Genomic DNA, 13952 nt, shown 5'->3' with positions numbered 1-13952 from the left:
AATTTCCTAGAACTGGAGAATAATGTTCCAACTTAGACACGTGGCACTGGCCCGGAGGAGGGGGACGGCTATGCAGCTAGCCAGCTGCTGGGAACAGCACAAGGAGAGCAGAACTGGGGAGATGCCCCAAGGCAGGTAGTTCATGCCTAGGACTGTGCTGCTCTGATTCTTCCTGGTATATTTCACTTGCTTCAATCATTCCAAAAAATGGGAATGGCTTGCTGGCAGGCAACACATCCCCATGGAATGTGGACCCAATTGATTAAAGGCTCCCTGATTTGCTCTGCTGACAGGAATGTTGGGACCCAGCTGATGCCCCACATCTGCATCCCTGAAGGGCATTTTGCCTTCCATGGTGACCTGGAGAACGGTGATTATGAAGTTGTGCTTGCTGTTATATGATCGTGGCAGGAATCACTATAGGTTCTTGTTACATGTTAAGCGTGAGCAAGAGTTCAGTGTAGGAAAGAAATGTTTGTATTGTTGTTAGTCTGGTTACACAAGAGTCTGTGCGATTGGAGAGTTTGCACTTGGGCTTGGTCACATATTAGAATCATAGGGAGTTAAGTAGGTGGTGTTATTGGGCTATTGGGAGGTTATCTAGTCCTACAGCAGGTCCAGCCACCTTACAGCCCTGCTGTCAGATGTTTTTCCAACTGGCCCTTAAAACATGTTGTTCTGGTCCAGACTATTGATGTCAGGTTGGAAAACCAGTTTGCTAGTAACAAAGCATTGGTTACTAGGTTGATCTCAGAAAGACGGGTTTATTCTGCAGCTCTGCACCAACAGTGATTTGTAGATGTCCATAAAGCAACTCTCTCAGGCTCTTGGGCATGGCTTTCTCCTGTGTCGGGCAGCTAATGTGGAATTCTCTGGAACAAAAATGACATGATAAGGCCAGGACATGCTTAGAAAGCGGCAGAAACACGTACTGGAGCTGAGGGGAGAGGAGGTCAGCCTGAGGAGGAGTGAGGTCTGTCCTTTACAGAGAGGCGAAGAGGATGGCTGATCCTTACAGTGACCTATCCTAACAGGTTAGAAATGCAGCTCCAGAGTTGCCTCATGTTCATTCAGCTCCCCAGCCGTGGGCACACACTTCACTACCATCCAGCCCTGCCCTTAGAGCGTCCTGCTGAAATTAATGGCAGGAAAGAGGAAGGGAAAAAATATCTTTTACATCTATTTGACTGTGTGCTTTCTTGTTCCCTTGCTCAGCTCACTCCAGGAAGCACACTGCTTCTGAAGAACTGTCTGAAGTCCCTGGAATGGCCTCTGCTCTATGTGCAGGGGCCAGCAGAGAGAGGCTGCGGGGCCTGGGGCTGGCTTGTGGCTGGCTCTGGTCAGCACCATGGACAGGGCCTGGCCTTGTTTTGCCTTCCCTGACTTGCCTTGTCTTTCCTTCCCTTTCCTTGCCTTATCTTTCCTTCTCTTGCCTTGCCTTGCCTTCATCTTGTTCCAGGCTGGCGGGCAGCCTCCTGGTATGGCACGACCCCGTTTTGGCTTGCAGCCTGCACCAGCCGCTCTTTTGCTCTTGCTTAAGAACAAATACACAGCACTGTGGTTCTGTACGCAGCTGCTCTGAAGCTGTAGCTTAGATCTGGGTTATTTTTTACAGATAAATCCTCTTTTCTATCAGATTTGACATCAGGCAATCCCTCCAGATCCCTCTCTTTCTCCCTTTCTGATTTCTCTCTTCTCTTTCCTGCCCTGTATTCTCTTTCCTTGTATCTGTGCTATTCCCTCTATATGCCTCCCTCCCCTTTTCTTTCCCTATAGCCAGCCCCCGAATGTCATTTCATCTGCTCACTTTCTGCTGCTTTGCATCTCCACAGTACTCTTCTGCTGCCCTCAAATTTATGTATTTTACTGCTTTCCTTTTTGTATCTCTTTTTCTCACTCCCTCTCCTGGTTGTTTCTCTGTGGTCATTTCCACAGCAATGTCATCTTACCAGAGAGCCTTCTCTGCCCTGGAGTTCTGCATGTTGAGATCAGGTGGAAATACCTAGCAAGTGCTTTGGTTTTGGGATGCTACTACAACTGATGGAGCTTGATATCCTCTGCAGGGGACTTAACTTTTTTATATACTGCCCCTTACCTTCCAACTGCTCTGATAAGGAACTTACAGGGTGGTGGAGACAGAAAGCAATCACAGAGAAAGAATTAAAGCTACAGGCAGTCTGAGAGACAGTTGGAGTCACTGGCTGATGGATGGGAGGGTTGTGTATGGCTCAGATAAAAAATATTTCCCATTTCTCAGAAGAGCTCTGGTATTTGTTTCCTTCACGGTTTGTGCCCACACAGAACCACCAGCCTAGGAATGGGACAGAAAGCTATAGAAACCTGAAGTGAAAGAGGTTTACAGAGAGTTGTAGTCAAGCCTTGTTGAATCCAGTGTGAATTTCTGTCTCTCTGCTCTTCTTCTCAGAGTCCAGTCTGGGTGGCACAGGAATCATCCCTGGCTTTCCCCTGGGAGCTCTACAACCCCTGCAATGTCCCTGAAACAGGTTTTCAATACTGCTGCAGGACACTAGTAATGTGCATTGTCTTACTTGGTAGGAGCTGGAATCTAGCGGGCGAGAGAATAGGCTGAGGGCTTCATTGCTCCTTGGAAGTGATCCAGTTTGGGATAACGGGGTTTCAGTTTCATAAAATAATTTTCATTTACAGGAGACTGGGGAACTCCAAACCTGATGCCACTGTGGCTGGGATTTAGTTATGGGACCATGGAGAATGGGATCCATGCTGACACCGTAGGCATCTGGATTTGAGTAATGAGGAGAAATGAAGGAGGCCTTGGTTCCTTTTCACATTTTTTGGTGCCTTCTAAAATGGGAGCCGTTGTGGCAGTGACCCAGAGGCCCATTCACAGGTAAACAGACTGCAGCAACCGGAGATTGAGTAGATGGGTATGGAAAAATAGTGGTTGTACCCCACCTTGCCTGCTCAACAAGTCACAGCATGGAATCCCAAAGAGCCTGAAAACTGTTTGGAAAAGGCAATGGATTTTCTGTCAAGCTGGAGCTGTCCTCTGTAAAGTGACATTCACATTTTTACTGAAGTTTTTCTGGCCTGCATTTCTTCCAGCACTTCAGGTTAATAGGAGCAGAGGCTGGCTCCGCATTGTCTGTGGCTCGACATTTAGACATGTGTCAGAGGGGGAGAGAGGGCAGTGGCTTCAGCAGTGCGCAATGAAAAGCTGGGAGGAAAAAAAGGGAAGTTTTTACTCCACCTTGGATGCAATCAGCCTACCTTTTACACAACTCTAATGAAGGCCAAGGAAGAATGATATCCACTTGTAGCTTCCTCTTGGCAGAGAGCTGCCATGCCACAGCATTTCAAGACTATGCGCAGTGCCAGGGAGGGTGACTACACTGTGTGTTCTATGTGTTAGTCCCATGCTGAAGTCTTTTGATGGCCTGCATGTCTAAGCAATTTCAATGTCTTCTGCCAGTGCAGGATGCAGCGCTGTTCCACTTGCTGAGGTTTCAGGACACCTTTGTTTGCTTCTTTAAAAGAAAGACAAAACAAAAAACTCCATCTGGTTATGTTTGGGGGAATTCTGTTTGTTTGTTTGTTTGTTTTGGCTTCTTTTTTGCTGTTACTGTTTTGTAATATTTACAAAAGGCAGTTCCTGAGGGAAGTGCTCACAGGGCTCAGCTGCCTACCTATGACATGTGGGAGGAAGTTTCTCCTCAGGGATTCTCCTTCAGGGCTCATCTGGGATTCTCCTCTGCTCCATCAGGCCCCCTGGTACTGGCATGTCCAGCGTCTCACTGCATCTCTCCCTCAAATACCTGAAAACAGCACCCCAGTCTTAAATCCAAGCCATTTCCCTGGCTAATCCAGTTTCCATTGCCTCTTTCCAGCTAACAATTGACCTGAACAGTAACCGGACCTGCTATACTCATTTCTGCATCACTTGAGCTTGGAAGGAGCTCGAAGAGAGCACTGCTAATTAGTTCAAATCTTATCTGTCAGATCAGTGTTATGCCTGCTTGGATGACATAGATAATAAAGCACAAAGTGACCAGCTCCGCAGAAGGACCTGAACTCCTCAGACTGTAATCTTGCTCTTTCCTTCTCTCCTCTGCTGATAGCAATAGAAGGTCACCTCTGTAGTTCTGGAGCCTGGAGACAGTGTGTCAGGTTTTCTGCTGGTGTAAATGAGCATGGATCCACAGGGACTGCAGCCCCCCCCCCCAGTGTCCACACTGTGCATTGCTTAGCACAACCTGGGAACCCACTGGTAGGTCTGAACACAGCTGTCCTGGATCCAGGCACAATGATTCCAACCTTCCTTGACAGTTTCACCATACTGAGATAGTCAAAACACTAGGGAGATATCTAGGGTAGTTCTGGAGAGAAATTAAGGTGAAGAATAAAGGAATGCACATCCCAGTGGGATGGAGGCTTCCAGTGACCCAGAGCAGATGAATGGCCAGGATGCTGCAAAGCTGTTTTGCCCCAGCTCTGTGAAGACTCATTCAAAGTGGCCCTCTCCCATCAGAGGGTCAACCAAGCCTAGTCAACCAGCACCAAGCCTAAAGGGAGTCTGCTTCTTCTCAGCCTCCTTCACCACACCTCTGATTTTCTTGCCTCTTGGAGCAAAGGAGCAGGGGATGGACTTTTCCTGCCATAGAATTGGGAACATATGCAGCAAGCCCCTGGGAGTCCCCACCACATCTCTGAAATAGCAGTCGGTAAGCACCAGAGTGATGCCTCACACACCCTCACCCACATATGCAGAGCCAAAAGCTGACTTTCAGTCATTTCTGTCCTGGCTTCCCCATCACGCTGGCTCCTCTGGGGCGTGAGCCAGCACTGACAGGACTCCACGGGGCTTGTGTGCTGGCTTGTATTGCTGCTGGAGCAGTGCCCACCATAGCAGGGGTGTCAGGGGGCAAGACGAGACTCAACGTTCCAGGGGTACTGGGGGTGTGCAAGGTTTGGATGGTCCAAATAGCCCAGAACCGGGGCCAGCAGAGGGCACTCCGATACCACCGCTCACCCACCGTACTGAGCCCTCAGATGGGGAGCAGGGCAACCCCCAAAGTCCTTCAGCCCTCCTCGGCTTTGCCCTGGCTGTAGGGGAAAGCAGGGATCAAGGGCAGCAGCCTGCAGCAGTGCTTTTTTTTCCCTGTGGGAAGGGGAAAATGAGTGAGGAGGCTGCAAGGGAGAGATGTCCCAGGAATCTCCCTGCTAGCCACGTCTGCCTCCATCATCTTACAGCAGTCCCACCGGACACAGATGGTGGATAGAATGCATAGTGCCAAAGGTTTTCCACTCTGAGGCAATGGGTGCAGCATGACTCTGGCACAGGGCACCTGAGGGAAGGTATTGCTTTTCACACCTTGGGTGGACTCAATAGCAGGACCCATCAGTTCCCTTCCCCAGCTGCCTACCCTGATGGTGTACCTGTCACTTGGATATACAAGCTCTGGGCATATCCCAGCCATCCCCACCTTGCAGACAGCCTGCATGAGTGTCACCGGGGCTTACAGGGGGAAGATGGTTGAGGCTGGTCCTTTGGTAGGTGAGAGGATTACTCTTAATCAAGAGGACAGCAGCCATTTCAGCACTGGTGCTCATGACACAGGGTGGCCATGGCAATGGGGAAGGGCCTGGTGCAGCCCTGATGGGTTGAGACATCCTTGTGAGAGGTGCCTGACAGCAGCCTCTTTTGGAGAAGAGTTTTGCACAGCAAAACCTTTCAGGATGCTCACTGGCAAACCTCACAGGAAGCTAAGGATCACTCTCTTGTCTCCTTAACACCTGAAGCTCCTTGCAAACAGCTCAAGGAGTGCTGCACACCCAGTGCAGGAGAGATCGCTAGTGCTGCACTCACAGCAAAAGGGCACAGACATCGCAGGGCTGCAGCCACAAAATCAGAGGTGCCTGAACCGGCCTCCCTGCTCTCAACCTGAGGTCAGGGCTCCTTCCACATCATAAAGCAGTATGACAGCTACATGGGAAACCAGGATTTCCTGGAGTTCTTGGGGAAGAGGGGGGTCTCCCTGGCTCCTCTGCAGAGACAGCAGGAGCAGAGCACCTTCCTATGTGCTCTGAGAGCCTGAGCGCCTTGTGGTTTTGCTGCAATAAATCTGGAGCAGCTATAAATCTGGAGCAGCTGGCTTAAGTTCCTCCAGGGTTCAGAAGAAAACACATCCAGCCTGATGTGTTTTGTTTGCCCACTCACTGTGCTTCTAATTGGAATGTTTGTAGCTTAGGAAATTGCTTCTTAGACTACAGTACCCACAGTCCTTCGCTGGCAGCTCAGCATAGCCTGTTAAGGCAGAGTAAAACCCAGATCTCTGAATGGGTCTTTCCTTGCCTGAACCATGCAGGCAGCTGGAGGCCTTAGGGCAAACCTGGTCTGTCATGAGCTGCGCTTAGTTCATTGGGGAAAGACTGGTGAGATCAGCAAGAAATACAGCTGTAGTTCCCTACCTTCTCCCAGGGGCCATTTCCAAACCCTGCTCCTAGCAAGCAGGGTCTCCTGAGTCTATTTCTCCTCCATTTCTGCAAAGCCCCATCCAGAACTTTTTTTAAATGAACGCTGAGGTCCAGTCTGGGAGACATCACAAGGCAGAAACAACAAGCATAATGAACCATATTTAAAATGATATTTTTTTTTCTGCCTTTGGAGTTTGGTTAATTTATAATCTATAAAAGTCTCTGCATAATTGTATCTTGATTAAAATGGTATAATTAGGCGCTCTGGATCTCTCTCCCCTTTCCCTAAGATTATTTCTGTCTAATTGCTTTAATCTGTGTTTTCATGCACCCACTAGAAAATCAAAGCATGCTCCCATGAGGATGCGGGCGAGAGTGAATAAAGCTGACGACTCATTAAGTGCAGCAGGGAGAGGAAACTGCATCTAAATCACCGCTACATTAACGAGGTAAAATAAAAAATCAAACTGAATAAATAACGAAGAGGTAGAGGATTTGAAAAAAACCCACAAAGCCACAACAAAACAACCTGACAGAGATTTTAGTATTAATTAAGAACACATTGAATATCAAATTGTCTGTCGTTACAGCCAACTTCCTCCATTGTTGATGGAGGGCAAGAGGTCTAAATATTTTGATTCTCCAAAGCTGGGGCTGTTTCGTGGAGCAGAGAACTTGTGCAGAACACAGCCCTGCTAGGGACGGAATGAAGTTCACTGAGCAGAGGCTGAAGGATCTGGGTAGGACAGGTACCAGTCCAATCCAGACGTTTCAGAGCAGCACTGCAATTAGCCTGGGTGTGGGTGAGAGCTGAATCAGACTCCAGGGAGACTAGCACCTGGACTCATGGAAAAGGTACTGACTGAATGGCTGCATTGCTAGGGAAGCTTGACAAGGCCCTCAAGCATTGATCAAGTTCATTCCCTGCTCTAAGAGCAGAACTTCATCCCTCCCTTCCAGGTGACTTGCTGTCTTATTATGAGTGATGTTCAGGCTACAGGCTCTGCCAGCCAGCCCCAGTAAGCCCTACAAACAGGCCACTTACTTCCTTCCAAGTGAGAAATCAGAAAAACAAGACATTTAGAAAAAGCTTCTGGTTATGTTATGGTTTATTAACATCTGGTCTGGTCTCCTGAGGAGAAGACCAAGGTGGTGCTGTCCCCTGGTCTCTCTCTGCAGGGGAGACTAGCGGTGCTGCTTCCCGTGTCTTTAGCTCAAGGGCCAATTCCCACACATTGCAGTGTAGAGGCTGATTTTTACCCCAGATGTGCCTCAAATGCTCTGTCACCAACTGTGCACAGCACGGTTTATTTTCAGCAGTGCTAAGCAGCCCAGGCAGGTCACTGTATGAGAGCAGCCACTCTGCTCTGGGATCTGAGGCTCCGCACTGTAAGGCACAGACATTGTCCATGACGGGATTGGTGATCCAGCTGCCCAGAACATGGGTGAGCACCATGATTTCATCTCCATGAATGACATGATTGTCGTTAATCCATCCATTCCTTCTTCATTAATATGGGATGTCGTGGAAACGTGCATTCACGTGTGGTTATTTAAAGGTCCTCAGCCAGTTACCTTGGTCAACATTTGGCTCTGTCTCCTTATTACTTTCATACTCATAGCTGTACTCCAGTTCATATTTTTTCTTGCCTTGGATACACACGGAAAGTGAAGGCAAAAGGCATGTGAACATGGCAAGGAATGTCAGGAAGAGCATTGCTTGACCAGGGAATAAGAGCAGAAAGCTTGTCCCAGCTGCATCCCCTGGACTCTGGCTGCAGAGTAGGCGCCAAAGCTTCACCCTCACTGAGAGACCAGTTCACCTCTGCTCCATCAAACGGGCACACTTCTGTGTAGGTTAGGGGCACATACTTAAATGCCCTGCTGGGTCACTGCCTGACAGCAGCTCTTGGTCCCCCAGGGTTTTGCTGTCAGCATCCCATGAGGACCAAGCACGGATGGTCATGGCAGCTTGGCAGCTGACAGGATAATACTGAAGAAGAAAGGAGAATCAGCTGCTTGCAGCCCTTGAGTTCAAGAAGGGCCTAATCTAATTAAGTGGAGACCACTATCAAATTACCAGCTCTCTTTTAACATAGCCATTTAAGTGGTTTGGTGTATTTATAGTAGGCGAGCTAGGGAGGGCTTTTCTCTCTAAAGGTTATGCTTGTGTATGAGGAAGAGGTGCATGATGTTAAGACTCCTGCTTTGAATTAGTTCCCATCCCCAGCCTGGAAAACATTTTGCACAAGATTTAAGACACTGAAATCAGATCCCATCCAGCCTCTTCCTAGGGCTAAGAAGGGAGAGTCTGTGTGGTTTTATTCTTGTGAATCTTGCCCCAGATCAGCAGAACAGATGTTTCCTTTGGGGATTAAGCTCTCTTTAAAGCAAATATGTCTTGAGCAACTGTCTCAGGTAAGTCAACAGCCTTGAAACGGTGAGAGGAGGGGCAGGTTTGCCATGGTCAGAAATCAGCCACTGTTTTCTGCTGAACTTTAATGGGAGTGTGATGAACCTCTCACCTGTGCTTAGCGAGTGAGTGCAGGGCTCTTGGCCCCACAGCCCAGCATGGGTTGCTGGTTGATGGACTGTCCCCAATTTATCATCCCCTGATTAGTGTTGCTGGCAGCCTGCAGCCCTCTCTGTTACTCTCTTGTAATACCATCTCTGGGGGAGCTTCTGTGCAGCAGGATCTGTGTCAGATGATCCCCCAGGCTCAAATGAGAAAGGAGGTGGGAAATACTCTGTTTGGAGCTGTTTCCATGTATAACAACAGTCATAATCCTTAGCCCTTTATCTAAAGCTTTTACAAATGTTAATTCATTAACCTCTTGCAATCACCCTCTGAGGCTGGAACTGTTATCCACAGAATTGGACAGATGGGGGAAGCTGGGATGTAGAACGCCCAGCCTGAGGCTGTAGGAAGAGGCAATCCCCTGCCCTCCATACACACGTGTCTCCTCTCCCAGTGAAGGGTGACATGGCTTCTTTGGGCCACCCTGTTTCTGACAAGAAGAGACCTTGCTGCCAATGTTTGCTGTTTGGCTCTGGAAAAGCCTTTTCAAGACTAGTTGAGGCACTGACCCTTGTGCCTCTGTGCCACCATAAACTGTCACCATGGGAGGGCTCAACCTGCATCATGCAGAGGCTATGGCACTGCCCTTTCTCCAGATGCTGAGGCTCACAATGTGTTTCTGTGTCTGTCAGGTCGCTACCTGTGTTATTGCTTATAAGCAGAGAGGGAAAAAGGAAGAGTGGGAGAGAAACACAGAAAAAGGGAGCAAGGCAGAAGGCCTAGAAATAAGAGACCTTTTTATCTCTGTCACTACCCCCATCTCCATTTCAGCTGGGATTTCTTCCACTCTTAATGATGTGTCTCATTCATGATGAGAAAGATTAAAACCCAAGAGATTAAAAGATTATATGAAGTGGATGAGATGGACTTTGCTGTCTCTGTCCCTCCCTCTTGCAGGGACAGACCTCTGAGAAGCCTTTCTCTCTCCTGCTTTTCCCATCTTCTCTCCTCTCCCACTCCTTGATCTCTGCAGATCAAACAGCCCTTGCCTTCTGATGGTTTGAGCCATTCTGTCCATCTTCAAGGCTGCTCTCTGATCCTTGCTCACAGGCAGGTGGAGAGTGAAAGGATAGGTGTGAGCTTGGGGGAGCCACTGACATAATGTCCTAGCTGTCCATCTTCAGTAACCGTAGCATTTCTCCTCTGAGGGACCCTGCTTCCCCAGGCAGCCTATATTGGTAGAGAGTTCTGTGACAAGGCAAAGAAATGCTTCAAGGCATCTTGAACCCATTGCAATGAAGGTAACACCCATGGTGATGTGAAGCCCCTCTTGGGGGATGAGTGTGTAGGAAGAAGGCTGGAGCAGATCCAACTGGTTGTGGGTTCCTTTGGTTATTACTCCTCTTGTAGGGCAGGTGAGGGACCCCACAGTAGATCTTAGAGCTGACAAAGGGATTTTTCAGCAGCAAGTCTGACAGAGCAGAGATTTGCCCTGTTTACTCCTGAGTTATTGGGGGTGTGGAGAGGAATGTTTGCTGCACTTTGGGCTGGTCCCTCTGTTCTCTGCCCTTCCACAGAATAACAATTGCTCCAGACTGCCTTCTGCTAATGGGGCTTGAACTGTCCCACTGTAGTTCCAGAACAGGGCTGGAAAACCCAACACTTTTCTGCCCTTTGATTTCGCCATTCCTTCCTTGTTTGATTTCACAATTGCTCTTCTCAACGGCACAATAAACAACAGAGTTAGGACCGAGCCTGTCTCCCCTCAGGTAACGTCTACAATATCCATAACAGCCAGGAGAGGGAAGAAGGCTGATTCCATACCTGGAGGTGCTTCTTCACCCCAGGAGAATCTCCTAGCTGCGGTATGCTCAGAGACCTCTCAGCCTGATGGAGACAGCAGCATACAGCCCTTGCCCCTTCCCTAGGTCCACAGCTGTTAGGGGAGGACCTGGAAGCACTCCCAACCTGGATTCTGTAGGCAGGTTAATGCCCAATGCGCTTATGGGATGTGATTTCCAAATGCGCTGCCCTGTGTAATGAAAAATGGGCTTTCCTCCATTTGGCAAAGAACGAGGCATCGGCATAACATTACCGTTCATGCCACGTAGCGCTTACGCACTACTTGCCGTTGTAGTGCACACAGCCATTGCAATGTGCAGCTACTGATGTAGAAGGTGCCTCGTCTTTATTCTTGACAGCTGTCAGTCCCTGGAAAACAGTCCCTTCCCTCCCTCCTCCTGGAGTCTCAAAGCCAAGCTGTGAGGCTGGGAGCACACGAGCAAGGAAGAAAATCTGCCAACTTCGCCTTTCCTCCTCTCGCTCTCTCTTTAGCTGCCTGTGAGGGAGGCTGCAGTAAAATAATGAAATAAAAGCCAAGGCCCAGAGAAAGCTGATTCATCCACAGCCCAGGGCCAGCGGCCGGCTCTAAGCAGAGCTGTAAAATCAATCTGTCACTGCTCACCGCAGTATAGATCAGTGGAGAGATTCTGACTGCAGCGAGGGCAGAGCCCAGCCTTCTCCCGGGGCCCCAGCCGTACCCCTGGGGGAGATGGCAGATGGGCAAGGGAAGAGAGGGAGAAGGGCTGATCTGCCGGCTCCATGAGCTGGAAACGCTCCCAGCGAGACTCCCTTCTCTGGCAGCACACACCGAAGGCAGCACAGGCAGACTGCGTGACTGCCTTCCTTGCCTGACTCTTCCCTCCTCGTGCAGGCAAATGGCACAAGGGCCAAGTCATGGAGGGGAGAGGGGGAATGGCTGTCTGCACTACTCTTTCTCCTAGAGGTGCCATCCACATTGAACATTACCTTCAGTATTCCTCAGCCTGTGCACAGAGGTTTAAAAATCGTGTTTATCATCACCTTTGTGACTCCCAGATTCTGGGCTATTCTAGGGCTTAACAGCTCCCTGGCATATATTGCAATAACACTAGGTAATCAGTGTAATAAATTCAGTTCCCTTGTTCACCCCTAACAGCATCTCCAGTCTTAAGAGGATGTAGCAGCCTAACAGAGCAGCAGCTGAGAACAAAGGGGTAAACCAAAGCAGTTCTTGGGGCTGTTCCCATCCCCATTAAGGGGGCAGAGAGGTCAGGCCTGGCTGGAGGGTGGTGGTCTCCAAGATGCTGGCACAAAAGAATTAGGAGGTGCTTATTCTTCTGTAGGCTTGGACATCAGGAATGAGGTACCTCTGCAGCTGACTTAAAGTATCTGTGACGTCCTTAGGAAGCTTTTTTTTTCTTGGTTAAGGCTTTTTTTTTCACTTGTGAAGTAACAAACAACAGAGTCTTTCCAGCGCTTTTGACAAGGTCAGAGCATCTGCAACGTAAACATGAGGGTGAGCATCAGTATCCTCTGAATGATCATTTGCAATGGGATAAGTAAGCAGCAGGGGTTCTGTCTTTGAATGAGATTGAGGACCCAAATGTCCCACACCGCCGGGGATGTGGTGCTTGCTTCTGCTTGTCTCTTGGAGCAGTTCTGTTCTGCTGTATCTAAGTGCTGTTCCTACATTAGTGGGAGTATGAGCAAGTACTGCCTGACCCCCATGGGGACTGGCAGCACAAAGATCCTGCCCCATCAATTCTCAGTCCAGAATCGATCTATGCCAGCAGGAGAGCCTCTAGGAGACTCATCCTGAACAGACTGCAAGATGATCCTGGAGGAACTCAAGCAGGAGAAAATCCTGCATTCATTTGGAGTTGGAAACCTTTTCTCCTACTTCAACACCCTCCAAGATTAGATCATGCTTGTCCTTGGAGGAGGTAAAGATGGAAACAAGTCTCTGTTCCTTTAGCTTTCAGCTTCAAAAGAGCTTGGAGGAAAAACCCTACAGTCATAACCCCCAAAGTGATAAAGGCAAGAAAACGGAGTCTGGAGTTGCCAAGATAAGCTCCCTTCTCCTCCCATCCCAGGTGGAGCGAGTAGCTCTGGCATTTGATCTGTGAGAACAGACATCTACAGATGGTTCAGGGAACATCCAGAAGTGTCCTCAGAGCTGCTCACCTCCTGTCTCCGAGCACAGTGTGTGTGGCTGTGTGTTCTTTCGCATTTGGGTCTGCAGGTTTTGAGTAAAAGAGGCTACAGCAAGCTTCCTGTGTGCTGTTTTTCAACAGGGCTGACCTTGTGTGTTTGTACCTTATGGATATGTGTGATGCCTGGGGCTAGTTTTACAGATGGGTCCTTTGCACTTGTTGCTTGTGTTTTGACATAGGCAACTCATTCCTGTAGGGCTACTTGCTGTTGCAGTCCCCATCCTTCCCCATCAGAGGTTACAAGTGCTTGTATGTCCGTACCCACGTGCATGTGAGTGCTGCGGTGGCAGGGTTAGGTGTCTTCTGCTACGGGCTGTTGATCTTTGTGCTGGGAGGAATGTCTTCACCTGGATGTATTGCATATGTCTGTGCGAGGCAGGGGTGCAGATGGTGTCTGTTCAGCTGCAAGTGGAGGTTTTGGAGCATTTCCATTTGTTCTCGCAACCTTTATTCATACCTTTGTGAAGGACAGCTGGTAAAAGGACATGTGGGTGTGAATTGGTCACGAGTAAATGCAGGTGTTGGGCAGGTTTCTAACATCAGCATGGCTGGGGGCCAGAACAGCCTGTGAGCAGGGAGCAAGAGGTCTCACAGGGCTAGGATGGACCTGGAGATGTCTCTGACCGTGATTCTATGGTGTGGCTGCCTGGAATAGCAGGAGACTGGATTGCACATCCCAGAAAGCCAGCTCCCATCCAATGCCCTGTGTTCCTAAGTTCCTGCACAGCTGTTGCTTGTCTGAGCATACCCAAGTGAGACAGGCAGTCCCTTCACAGCTGTGGTGAGTGCGAGGGATGCATCATGTCCCTTCAGTTGTGGTCTGTGCATCTGCACATAGACATCCCTCCTTGTTTATGTCTAACTGTCACGTGTGTTTGTGCTCTCCATGAAGAGGCTGGGCTGTCATTTCTTAAGAGTCACTCTGTGTTTGGTAAGGTGTTTTCCTA

This window comes from Pezoporus occidentalis, unplaced genomic scaffold (genome assembly GCF_034315485.1).
Source record: "Pezoporus occidentalis ecotype Australia unplaced genomic scaffold, CSIRO_AGI_Poc_V1 ctg78, whole genome shotgun sequence".
Taxonomy (NCBI): domain Eukaryota; kingdom Metazoa; phylum Chordata; class Aves; order Psittaciformes; family Psittacidae; genus Pezoporus; species Pezoporus occidentalis.
Note: the sequence above shows the minus strand (reverse complement) of the source record.